Source organism: Thalassophryne amazonica, chromosome 17, assembly GCF_902500255.1.
Source record: "Thalassophryne amazonica chromosome 17, fThaAma1.1, whole genome shotgun sequence".
In the NCBI taxonomy this organism is placed as follows: Eukaryota; Metazoa; Chordata; class Actinopteri; order Batrachoidiformes; family Batrachoididae; genus Thalassophryne; species Thalassophryne amazonica.
Genome location: NC_047119.1, coordinates 47175558 through 47186735, shown reverse-complemented (window position 1 = coordinate 47186735; position 11178 = coordinate 47175558). Strand labels below are relative to the sequence as shown.

At 40.0% G+C, this 11178-nt stretch overlaps 1 long non-coding RNA gene across 1 annotated transcript; it reads left to right on the top strand.

The window, feature by feature from the left end:
- The first annotated feature begins 1790 nt into the window (after nucleotides 1-1790).
- Nucleotides 1791-10868, top strand: LOC117529642. The gene is made up of 4 exons (XR_004566057.1): nucleotides 1791-1800; nucleotides 4577-4584; nucleotides 4682-4683; nucleotides 10624-10868. It is a non-coding gene; the product is annotated as an uncharacterized LOC117529642 (long non-coding RNA).
- The last annotated feature ends 310 nt before the right edge of the window (nucleotides 10869-11178 follow it).

The following is an 11178-nucleotide window of genomic DNA, read 5'->3' as shown; positions in this document are numbered from 1 at the left end:
CAACAGGTAATTCAGGGCATGCCACAGCATCCACTTATGGCATTTCTGGATGACCTCTCAGTCTGCAGGAAACCAACAAGGCCATCAAGCAGCTCCAAGAAGGAAAAGCACCAGGGCCAGATGGCATACTACCCGGGGTTCTGAAAAATGGAGGGGAAGCTGTCACAGTTTAAGTGACATAATTGATGTAAATCTTTTGGGAGGAGGGTTTGGTACCCACAGGACTTCAAAGATGCTAATATCACACATCTTTATAAGCATAAAGGAGACAGAGCACCATGTGACAATTACAGGGGCATCTTACTGCTGAGTGCTACAGGGCCCTGAGCCAAATCACACATCTGCTGGATGACGTGATGTCTGAACGCCCGTGTGGCTTCAGAAGAAACAGGGGAACCATCGACATGATATTCACACTTTGCCAAATTCAGGAAAAGTGCAGAGAACAGAATCAGAACCTGTACATTATGTTTATGGCCTGAACAAAGGCATTCAACACAGTCAGTCAAGGCCTGTGGACTATCCTGTCTAAACCGGGCTGTCCCCCAGAGTTTGTCAACATCATTAGGTCTTTCGGCGATGGCATGATGGCCTGCACAGCGGAAAAAAGACACGATGTCTGAATTTTTCCCGATCGCAAATGGAGTAAAACAAGGATGTGCCTTGGCACCCACTCTCTTGAGACACATGTTTGCCATCATGCTGTTCACAGTATTTTCTGCGATAGACACAGGGATAAATAAGCATTCACTATAGGTTCAACGGTCAGTTCTTTGATCTACGGCGTCTCAAAGCAAAAACCAAAGTACAGTACTAGAGGCTCCAGTGAGAGACTTCCTCTTTGCAGAGGACTGTGCCCTTGCTGCAGTCAGTGAGATAGATCTGCAAGAGCTCGCTAGTTGCAGTAAAGATTTCGGACTGATAATCAACCTGAAGAAAACAGAAGTCATGCTTCAGCCTGCACCAGGGCTCGCACGACCAGCCCCTCAGATTGTGACTGAGGGCACAGAGCTCAACAGCGGAGAGAGCTGTACCTACCTGGGAAACACACTGACCTCATCCTGCAGTTTTTCAAGAGAGTACTACAGTACCATACCTGCCAACATTTGACGTTACCAATGCAGGACACCCACGCGTGGCCGCAAGCAGCAATGGCATGGAGTGTAACTAGGGGAGTCTGGGGGCATGCCTGGACCCACACAACTGCAGGACTAATGGGCATCCCACATACACTCATACAGGAAGCGGGATAAGGGGTAAATCTTGCCAAATTTGGGATGGTTGGCAGCTCTGCAATGCCACATACAGGTGTGGCATATACAGTGTTTGCAGTGTCTCACAGCTGATATGGAACATTATTAACCATTTCTTGAAGAATATTTTTGTTCTAACCGGCTCGGGAATGTCAATTTTGTGGTGGAACCCAAAATTGATAAAGTTAAACTACTGTTTGTTTGGAATGACTCAGTTGGGGACAAAAAAAAAAAAAAATCTGGTTCAAAGTCCTGTTTTCAATAAATGAAATCAGCATTTGGAACAGTTTTTCTCCTAGAAATAATTATATAAAAATTTCTGTGAATGAACAATATAATTATCACACTATGATTTGAACATTTGTCTGTTTTTATTCTTCTCTCATATTCTTTGACTGATTTCCACCAAACGTGATATGTGGAATATAGTCAACTCTGCTTTTAAAGTACTTTTTTTGGCAAAGGTCAAGATCATGGGGGGGTGGGGGGGTGTCAAATATCAAAATGTAGATTTTTCACAGTGGTGTTCACCAGTCTTGGTCCACATGTATTGGTGGGCTCTGGAGATAAATTAGGGTCAGGATCACTGGTTGAAAGGTGAAAATTGTAAGTTTTTCACTCTGATTTGAACCAGGCTTTGGCAGACATAGGGGAGGTAAGTTCTGGAATTACTCAGGCGAGGTCACATTTTCCAAATAGTCAATCACTGGGCACACTTACCAAAGGTTAATCATTGGGCCCAAGGTCATGTCTGCCTTTCTGCTTGTCTACTCCTACTAGGTTACTGTTGCTGATTTCCAGCAAACCTGTTATGTCAAGGTTGGCCCCAAAAAATAAATAATCCATTCTGGCAGAGGTCAGTGATTTAAACTTTCAACCAAAGTTGGCCCAAATATGGCACACAATGACGTAGATTCCAGAATTGCCCTGGCAAGGTCAGCCAGAGGTCAATTCCTTGGATGAAGATCATCACAATTAGGGAGAAGTGTCAGTATCTTCATGGTCACAGGTACTGTTACTTAGTGCATGATCGGTAATGAAAAATCAATGAAATAAGGAAAACATTTAGCAGTTGGGCACGTCAAACAATTCATTAATTAAAAATACAGCATGGAGGCAGCGCATCAATGCCACTGAGATGTTCTAATCCCAGAAGAAAGGATTACATTTCAAAGAGAGAAAAGAGTCCAAACACTGGGACAACATGATTAGGTTAAGAAACACAAAAAAAATATTTCTAAAAGTATAGTAGCTGCCATAAAGACAAAAGAGTGTCAGAGTAGCTAATCATTTCACAGCAGCATGTGGAAGTCTCCATAGTGGTTCGCTGTTCTGCAGAATCACGGTAAGCCTACGAGCAGAGGTCCTGTGCAGTTGAAGAGTGATGAAAAAAGGAAATGGAAGTAGTGCTCAGAGGGAGCAGCTTCACGTTGAGTGGAGGATTGTTAGCAGGAGCTATGGCTGCTCTATTATGAGGGGGAAGAACGCAAGAAGATGAGAGGCAACAATGAGAGAATAAAGGAGGGAAAGTAAAGTTTCTGTAAACTGCACAAAAAAATCACGTAATAACAGTTACCTTTGTGGAAACCAGCAACCTGAAACATCCTCACATACATATGTGGAGACCAAATGAACCAGGAGAGGCACCACTAAGAGAACATACCTCTGACCTATCGTCACATGAATGAACTTTGTTAGCACGTATGACAGACTTCATCAAGATCAGTGCATCAATATGGGAGAAAATTATTTAGATATCTATGAAGCACTCAGAGACTGCAACACAGAGTCATGCAAATTTATCCTCTCTGACTCAGTGATTTCATAATATACAATTTTGTGTGAGCTTAAGATTTGATGTTTTGTCCAAAACTGAACCACTTCATCTTGACTAACACAATCCTTCCACTACGTTTAATCCATACAAACAGGGTTCCGCAGCAACCCCGGTGTGAGATGTCAGTTTTCACTTGATGCTCCGGACAGAAGCACAGAGTCCGTAAAGTTGCCTATTCAGTGTTATACACTCAGATCCACAAGTATCTGGAAATTGCTCCATCCTACTCTGCTTGGATGTACGCTTAAGCCCATAAATATATTTAGACATGTCCCCATCCCGCAATTCTTATTTGTGAACAGTTGGCCAACAATCAATTTGAATTCTTTTTTGATTAAAGCCATCAATAGCATCAAAGACAAATGAGATAAAAGTTATGTTTTTCTATCGCACTAAAATTTGAGCTTGACTGATCACTACATTTATCCATTTAACTTTGAGAGATGTTTGCTCAGTTTTTGGATATTGTGGATAGAAAGGAAGGGTATTGGGGGATTGTGCATGTTGCTATGGTTACTGTTGCCAAGCAATAGGCTAGTCACCCATCCATCCATCCATGATTGGTTCCAAAGCAGGTTGGCTGTAAGACTTGGATGCTATTCATTGACCTAAGGTAATGACTGGAAGTCGTTGGTATCAGGTCTCTTCAGTGGATCCTTGGGTTGTATTGGAAAGACTGAGGTAAACAAATGTTACGGAGGCTCACAGTAGTATGTATTGTGAGGGAACATTAGCCTGCACAGAGAAAGGCACCATATTTTGACCATGTGGTGCCTTTCTCTGTGCATGATCCAGCACATAAGTGCCTCAACGGGGCCTACCCCAGTGGCTGGAGAAGGGCAAGGACATATCCACTTTTCACCTAGCAGCAGCAGATAGGTGGATCAATTATCTGTCTGGGTGGTTGAAACCAGGACTCAAGGCAGTTCCTTCTTGTGGTGGATACACTGATGCAGAGAACCAGTTCATATTCCAGACTTGATTATCCATTGGGCCAAAATTTTGTTCTTGGCTTGTGACCTTGAAGTTTAACTGCTATGCCTCAAAATCCAAAAAACTTTGTCCTTGGATGACCCTTAATCATTCCATCAAGTTGTGTCCAAATCAAACTTCTCACACATCACACATGATTCGTGCACGAGGAATTATTTTTGAATTGGTTAAGAAGTTAATCCATGAGCCAAAATCACTGGCTCATAAATGTTGGACCTTAGTGGTGGCATGAACTCTAACTATTCCACTGCTTTTCCCCATTCCTGATTTATTTAAGGGACTTGAAAAGCACGAATACAATATGTGGCCAGTACAGTGAGGTAATCCCCCTGTAATATTAATTAGTAGACCATTTCAGCCAGTCTAATAAATTGCAGACTGTAGCAGAGTGAATAATAATAAAACTCAGAGTTACAGAACAGGGGCTTCTTTCATCAACACAGAATTTGATCCTGGAGTCTTTTATGTCACAGCTGTGGCATCCGGAGGACAGCAATATCAGTTTGGATCTATTGGACTGCTGGGTTCAAGTGTTTTATTGCCTCTGTAAATGTAGTGATACATGAAGGCTTCACAAATTCCATTTACAGGGAATGAGCTGTGTTCAGTCACTGCAATCAAAAAAAATGGGGCTCACTTTGAATTTACAACAACTACGTTAAAGGCTTATTAATCAAAGTGGGCTCTTGTGGGAGTTTGATATATTAAAAGATATAATTTGCCTTGATTTCTGAAAATTTGAGTGATTTTCAACTCGGGCAGGTTCCAAGCTCATTGCAACTCAGGACGTCCAAATAAGCAGCCCGTTTATGTTTGATGCCAGTGTTCAGTTAGAGTTTTGCAACTGCTTAAACGGTGGAGTGATGAGAGCTGAATCAGACTCGTTAACTCTCCGGAGGCCTGGATCATTCCTTCAGAACTTAGCAGCCTTGATGCAAACAAGAGCTTCACCAAAAATAACACATCACAAACTTTCAAAGACAAAAAAACTTTTTCTGTTTTTTTTTTTTTTCATTTGAAGTTGAGATCTATTTCCTGCATTGAGCTGATGTGCTTTACAAATACCAAGTGTTGTGATGACGATGAATAAGGAAGCAAAGCACTCGAGAGGCTTTGTTGGCGCAGACAGATTTAGGACGACCAGGGATTTAGATTCTTTCATGGCCTTGAAGATGACCATCAGTGGGTCTGGAATCTAAAAACAGAGGAATCTAAAAACAGAGGATCAGATTGACTTCCCTTTGGGTTTCAAACTTCATACAATTTTTAAAGGAGATGCAATTATATATATATATATATATATATATATATATATATATATATATATATATATATATATATATATATATATGTTGTGTGTTGGGGGGTTTGGCTGGATGTTTTTGTGTTGTTTTCTTTTCTTTGCTCTCCAGGTGGTATGCAAACTGGTTTTTGTCTGTGGAGAAGGTGCTGGCAGAAGAATCCTTCACCCTCATCTACATTATTGGCTGTACTTGTGGAGGATGTCCACGTGCAGGCCTAATGACTCGCAGCACCTGTGGATGATGCTCACGTGCAGACTTAAGGACTTTCAGCTGAAGCAAATAATTAGATGGCGTTCTGCATTTAAGCCATGAGTGGTTCAAGCAGAATTGCCGGGAACTCGACCTTGTGACGTTCGTTTGTGAGACGCTGAGGACCGCGCCTGGGTTTGACACATCGTGCCTGTGAAGGAGGACGGGTGAGGGACACATGCTGTCAGCACACATCAGAGGTGATTGATTGTCTGAATAAGTGTTAATAGTAATTTGGTATTTTGTTACGCAGTATATTTGAACATTGATGAGAATTGTACAGCTCGCTTCTCACGGCTGTGGCGTGCAGACTGATGATCCTCCACCTGTTGTGAGAAGCTGCTCATTTACATAAAGCTTAAAGTCAGACCTGAATGTGTTGCTGATAGCGTGTGCCTTTGAAGGATATTAGTTGTAGCTGTTGACTTACCTCACCTCTTCTATCCTTCACAGAGTCAGTTTATTGCACGGAAAGGGAAATAAATGTTTTGTTTTTGGAACCGCTTTCTGGTTATTCAGCGCTGGGTTCAGTCAGACGCAGGTCCGCTCCTCAACCCGCGTCGGCACATAACAATATATATATATATATATATATATATATATATATATATATATATATATATATATATATATATATATATATATATATATAAAGAAACAAACATGCTGTAGGAATCAATAAAATGATGCTCCTAAGTCTTTTAAAGTGTTTTATTATAGCTAATCTTTAAGAATCAAACCACACTTTGTAATATATACTTATTATATGGCTACAATAGTATGCCTGCTCTGATTGGCTGATTTCTGGTCTGATGTTTTCCCATCTCAGACTCACGACAGTTGCTCCAAATCTCGTGTCAGATTTTTGACGTTGACATTTTCTCTTGTTGAGTTGAAGAAATTGACAGCAAACGAGCTCAAAGTGGACATGCAAAATTAAGACCAACAAGATGAAAACAGCTCCTCAGAGAAATAACAGATTGAAAACTTCCTTACAAACCAGAAAGCTAAAAACACAATTAGAAAATCCAAGTTGGACATGAACATACCCCATAAATATCTATTAAATTTTGTCAACGCAGCTAAAATAAACAGCTATATATGATTTATTAACCTCACACTGAAAAAAAATTGGAGTGATATTTACTTGAAGAAACCTAGGAAATTGTTTTCACTCAGAAATTCCAAATAAATTTTACAAGGAGAATTCTTAAGTACATTTTTCTTGCATATATTAGATTTTCTAAAAGAATAACTCAAGTAACATTTATTAGCAGTTATCAACAGAATATTTTCATTGAATTTTACTCTGTCTTATAAAAAGTAAAAATTTTCAACTGTTCCCCTTGTTTTTACTCAAGGTTGCCACAGCAGATCCAGTTTGTATCTGCATGTTGATTTGGCACAAATGCTCCACTGGATACCCTTCCTGATGCACCTCCACATTACATGGAGAAATGCAGCAGGGTGGGGTTCGAACCGGGAACCTTTTGCACTGAAACCAAGTGCACTAACCACAGTATCTTCAAAAGAATACAAGGAATTTGTCTCCAGTTTTGAACTGTACTCTGTACATGTATAAATAAACACTAAACACTAAGTAATTCAAAAGTAAAAAAAAAAAAACAACAGAATTTAATTCTCCGGGGTCCGAGGGCATTTTTTGGATAGTTCACTCGCCTGGCATAAATGATTTATTATTGCTGTTAACACGTCTCCCTGCATCCCACAATCAAGTTTTATGTCTCTTTTTTTTCAGGACAACCTGTGCTTTCAGAATATATATGTTTTTGTTGTGTTTATAAGTGTAATAAAGGTTTACAATCAAAAATAGGCAAAGAAAAAATAAAGCGAAAAATAATTTTCCACACACATTTATTCAAAACACACAGCAAACTATAATAAACAACTGTTGAAACATTATAAAGGTAATTTCAGGTCTTGTGTGAAAAACTGTACAACAAAAAGGTTCAAACAATAAACACAAATGCACATTTTGAACAATATATACAAAATGGTCTATGTGTTTTATTGTCCATTGATATGGTAAACAGTGCTTTATGCAGAGAAAGCAACAGAGTTATCCAGTAACATTCACATGTAAACTAGTGGAGCAATCCTGATAGTTACACACTCTTTGTTTGAGCATGTGCGATTGTCATCAGAGGCTCTCCGTCTGCTCCTGCTTTCACTTTTGCTGTGCGTAATGGCGCAGGGAGCACTGGAATAGTATGTACTCATTGGAGCACCCAGGGGGCTATTCAAACTCGCCAACTAGTAACACATCACTCCTGAAAACGATCTTTGGCTTTTCACGTGAGGTAAATCTGCCCTACGATTGGATTTTGGAAAACCGTGTGACAGTGAACCAATCCCGATTGGACACTCACATTGCGCACGTCATCACACAGCTTCTATGAGGAGTACAAAGATGGCCAATGGCTGGCTCAAAAGTCCGCGGAGTTAATTTTTCTGCAATAAAAAGTATGTTTCTATCTCATATCATTAAAAAGTTATTTAGAATTGAGTAAAGCTTGGTCTTAGCCATCGTATACGACGGCGTCAGCCCCAGAGGGTTAAATAAATAAAAATAACTGTGCAAAAAATGTGCAAAGCAGAAACAGACACGCAGATTGAAGTTGTACATGAGGTATGTGAATTAATGAGTTTTATGGCAGGTTTAATTGTTCATCAGTGTGATGGCCTGTGGAAAACAAAATTTGGATAGTAATGGATTCAGTAAAGTGACATTTGACTCCGCTGACATTGACCTTCACTCAAATGATTGACCTCTGGCTGATCTTGCCATGGTATTTCTGGAATCCACCTCAGTGTGTGCCATATTTTGTCCAAATCAGGTTGAAAATCAAATTTGCCAAAATGAAGAATTTTAAAGTCAATTTTAAAAGTCAGCCTTCATTGACATACCAAACACCATGAACAGATATATGCCATGTGTCATGCAAATCAAAGTGAAAAATCTAAACTGATTGACCAATGACCATTGACCTTGACCTTTGACAAAACAAACCCATTCAGGACAATACTGGGGTCAACCTACACACACACAGCACATTTGAAGACTCCAAAGTGGTTTGGAGTAGCAGTAAAACAAACACACAAACATTACTTTTGCAAGCTCACATGGATAGAGATGCTGAAAGTGACCTCAGGAGACTCCTTTAAACTTGGCAAACTTATTTGATGAAAAAAGTCTGCCTTTCTCTCTTTTTTAAATACTTTTTGGTGCATGTTAGTTGCATGGATTTTTTTAGGGGGAAGTTGTGCACTAAAACACATCAGACATCAGCAGACGGTGATGTGTTCATTTTTAAGAGCAGCGTAGGAGAACATTCTCTTCCCTCAGTGCTCCGCTGGGTTTAAGTGGTTTTATGCTGAACTTGTACAGTATGAGTGAAGATGACAGTCCAAGTCAGGAGGTCAGCAGCGAGGCAGCATCGTCTTCTTTGACAGTTTCCTGCGGCCATAACAGCCCCACCAGCAATCCCTTCAAAGACCAATGTGTCTTGATAAATTTGGGCTGTTATGTCGATAAATTAGTGGCTGTTCCAGCGCTGCTGGCTGTCATTACCCTTCTGAAATGCCATTTTATGAGCCTATAATAACACATAATAATAATAAATAAGCACCAACTACATTCAATTAAATTGGAGTTTTTTGTTTTTTTTAATCTGACGACATATGAAATGGAAAATATGTCTGAGACTAGTCGTGTGTTGCACACCTAGAGCATGATGCTCCTTCGGTGTTAGAGCTCAGCTTTTCAATATGAATACTATTTAAGACTTGTACTGTTGGTGAGACAGTCATTCATCTTTATACTTTTACCCAACAAGCCTCTTCATTGCCTCTTTGAGGAAAAAATAAGATTGCATGACTGTGCCTGATATACATGAAACCTGCACTCAATAGGATTTTCTATTTTGCTGTTATTCAGTCATAAGTATTTATCACATTATGCTTCTGAATTGCTGTCATTGGAATATAACAACTATTATTCCATCAGATGTGATCCCGCCGAGATGAACAGAATGAGGAAATTAACACGCTGGATTCTAGCAGTGGCCCAGAAAGAAAGGGTTCAGCTTTTATGTTTGAAACATCTAATAATTTCCTGACTTTGGGTTAATTTGGTCATTCAGCATAGAAAAAGTGAGGTTAGAATGATGCCTCATGCAGTCCCACTTTTGCTTGATGGTGGGTTTTGACACATTTGACTAATGAAAGACATCAAAAGGCCGATGATGCTTTCATTGCATGCTCTGCACACTGAGATATGTTTGTTTCAGTCAGATAACTCACGTTTAAGCCAATTTATTGCAGCAGCAGAACATATTTGTGTTTAGCATGGAGTCTCCAACCTCATCATTCCCTGCAGATGCTTGCTTGTGATATTGATGAGCGACGATTAAATACACATTTCCCTGGTTGTAGCCCACAGGTGCATGCTGGGGTGGAGGCGGGGCTGAGTAGTAGCAATGAGGTGGATCGAACAGCACCAGCATTTGATAGGCAAAGGGAGAGCTGGGAAATCTGAATGTGAAATAGGCCACCCAATTGCGAGGGAGCGTTTATTGGATTATGTATGTGTTTTAGTCAGACATATGTGGCATTTATGCGGTAATTAAGTGAAGCATGTGAGCGTATAAGAAGTCAAAGCTCAAGTCATTTGCCTGAATTTGCTGACAATGTTACAGTTGAACCAAAACGATGTTGGACCCAAAATTCAGAGAGACAGACTCAAACTTCATAACAATTTATTGTATGAACAGAAAAATTGAATACTGCACAAATGTGTAGGAGGAGACATCAGCGCGGGGAAATGCTGACTTGACCAGAATGGTTTGTGGAGTAAGTTCCAGGACCAGATAGTGTGTGAATACAGAACCAGGACTAGTCAGACGCTATGGAGCTGACACGTGGCAGGAACGCTGGAGGCACAAGAAAGAGAGTAGTCTAAAAACAGAGGTAACAAATTTTCACTTTTGTCTTGTTCCTTTGTTAAAACCATAATTTCCCATTTCTTCACAACCAATCAAAAGAGAAAAGAGTGGTCTTAACCTCTAAACTTTTGTTTTGTGGTCAGGACAATGAAATTGCAAATTAACCAGTTTTCGCTTTCACTGAGTGGTCACTACTAATTTCTGGAAAAGTTAAGTCCATTTGTCAGAGTTGTGGTCATCATATTTTCTTTTTGTGATCATGTCAAAAGGGTTCAAACATCATTTCATACAAAATACAATGTTGACAAAGCAATTATATTTATGAAAACCTTCCTCATTTTGTACAGATTTAACAAGAACCAAGTTTCCCTGTTTTCTCTGCCTTTGTGACAGTAGAGACAGGGCAGCACATTACCACCGGAAGCAATGGCCTGAAAGGACTGAATTCTCAGTTGAAAGCCGTAACATTAAACATGAGCCACAGGTGGATCCTCACAAGGTTTTTTTCCCTCCTCTGCACATCAAACTGGGTCTCATGAAACAGTTTGTCACAGCGCTTGACAAAGAGTCTGCAGCAT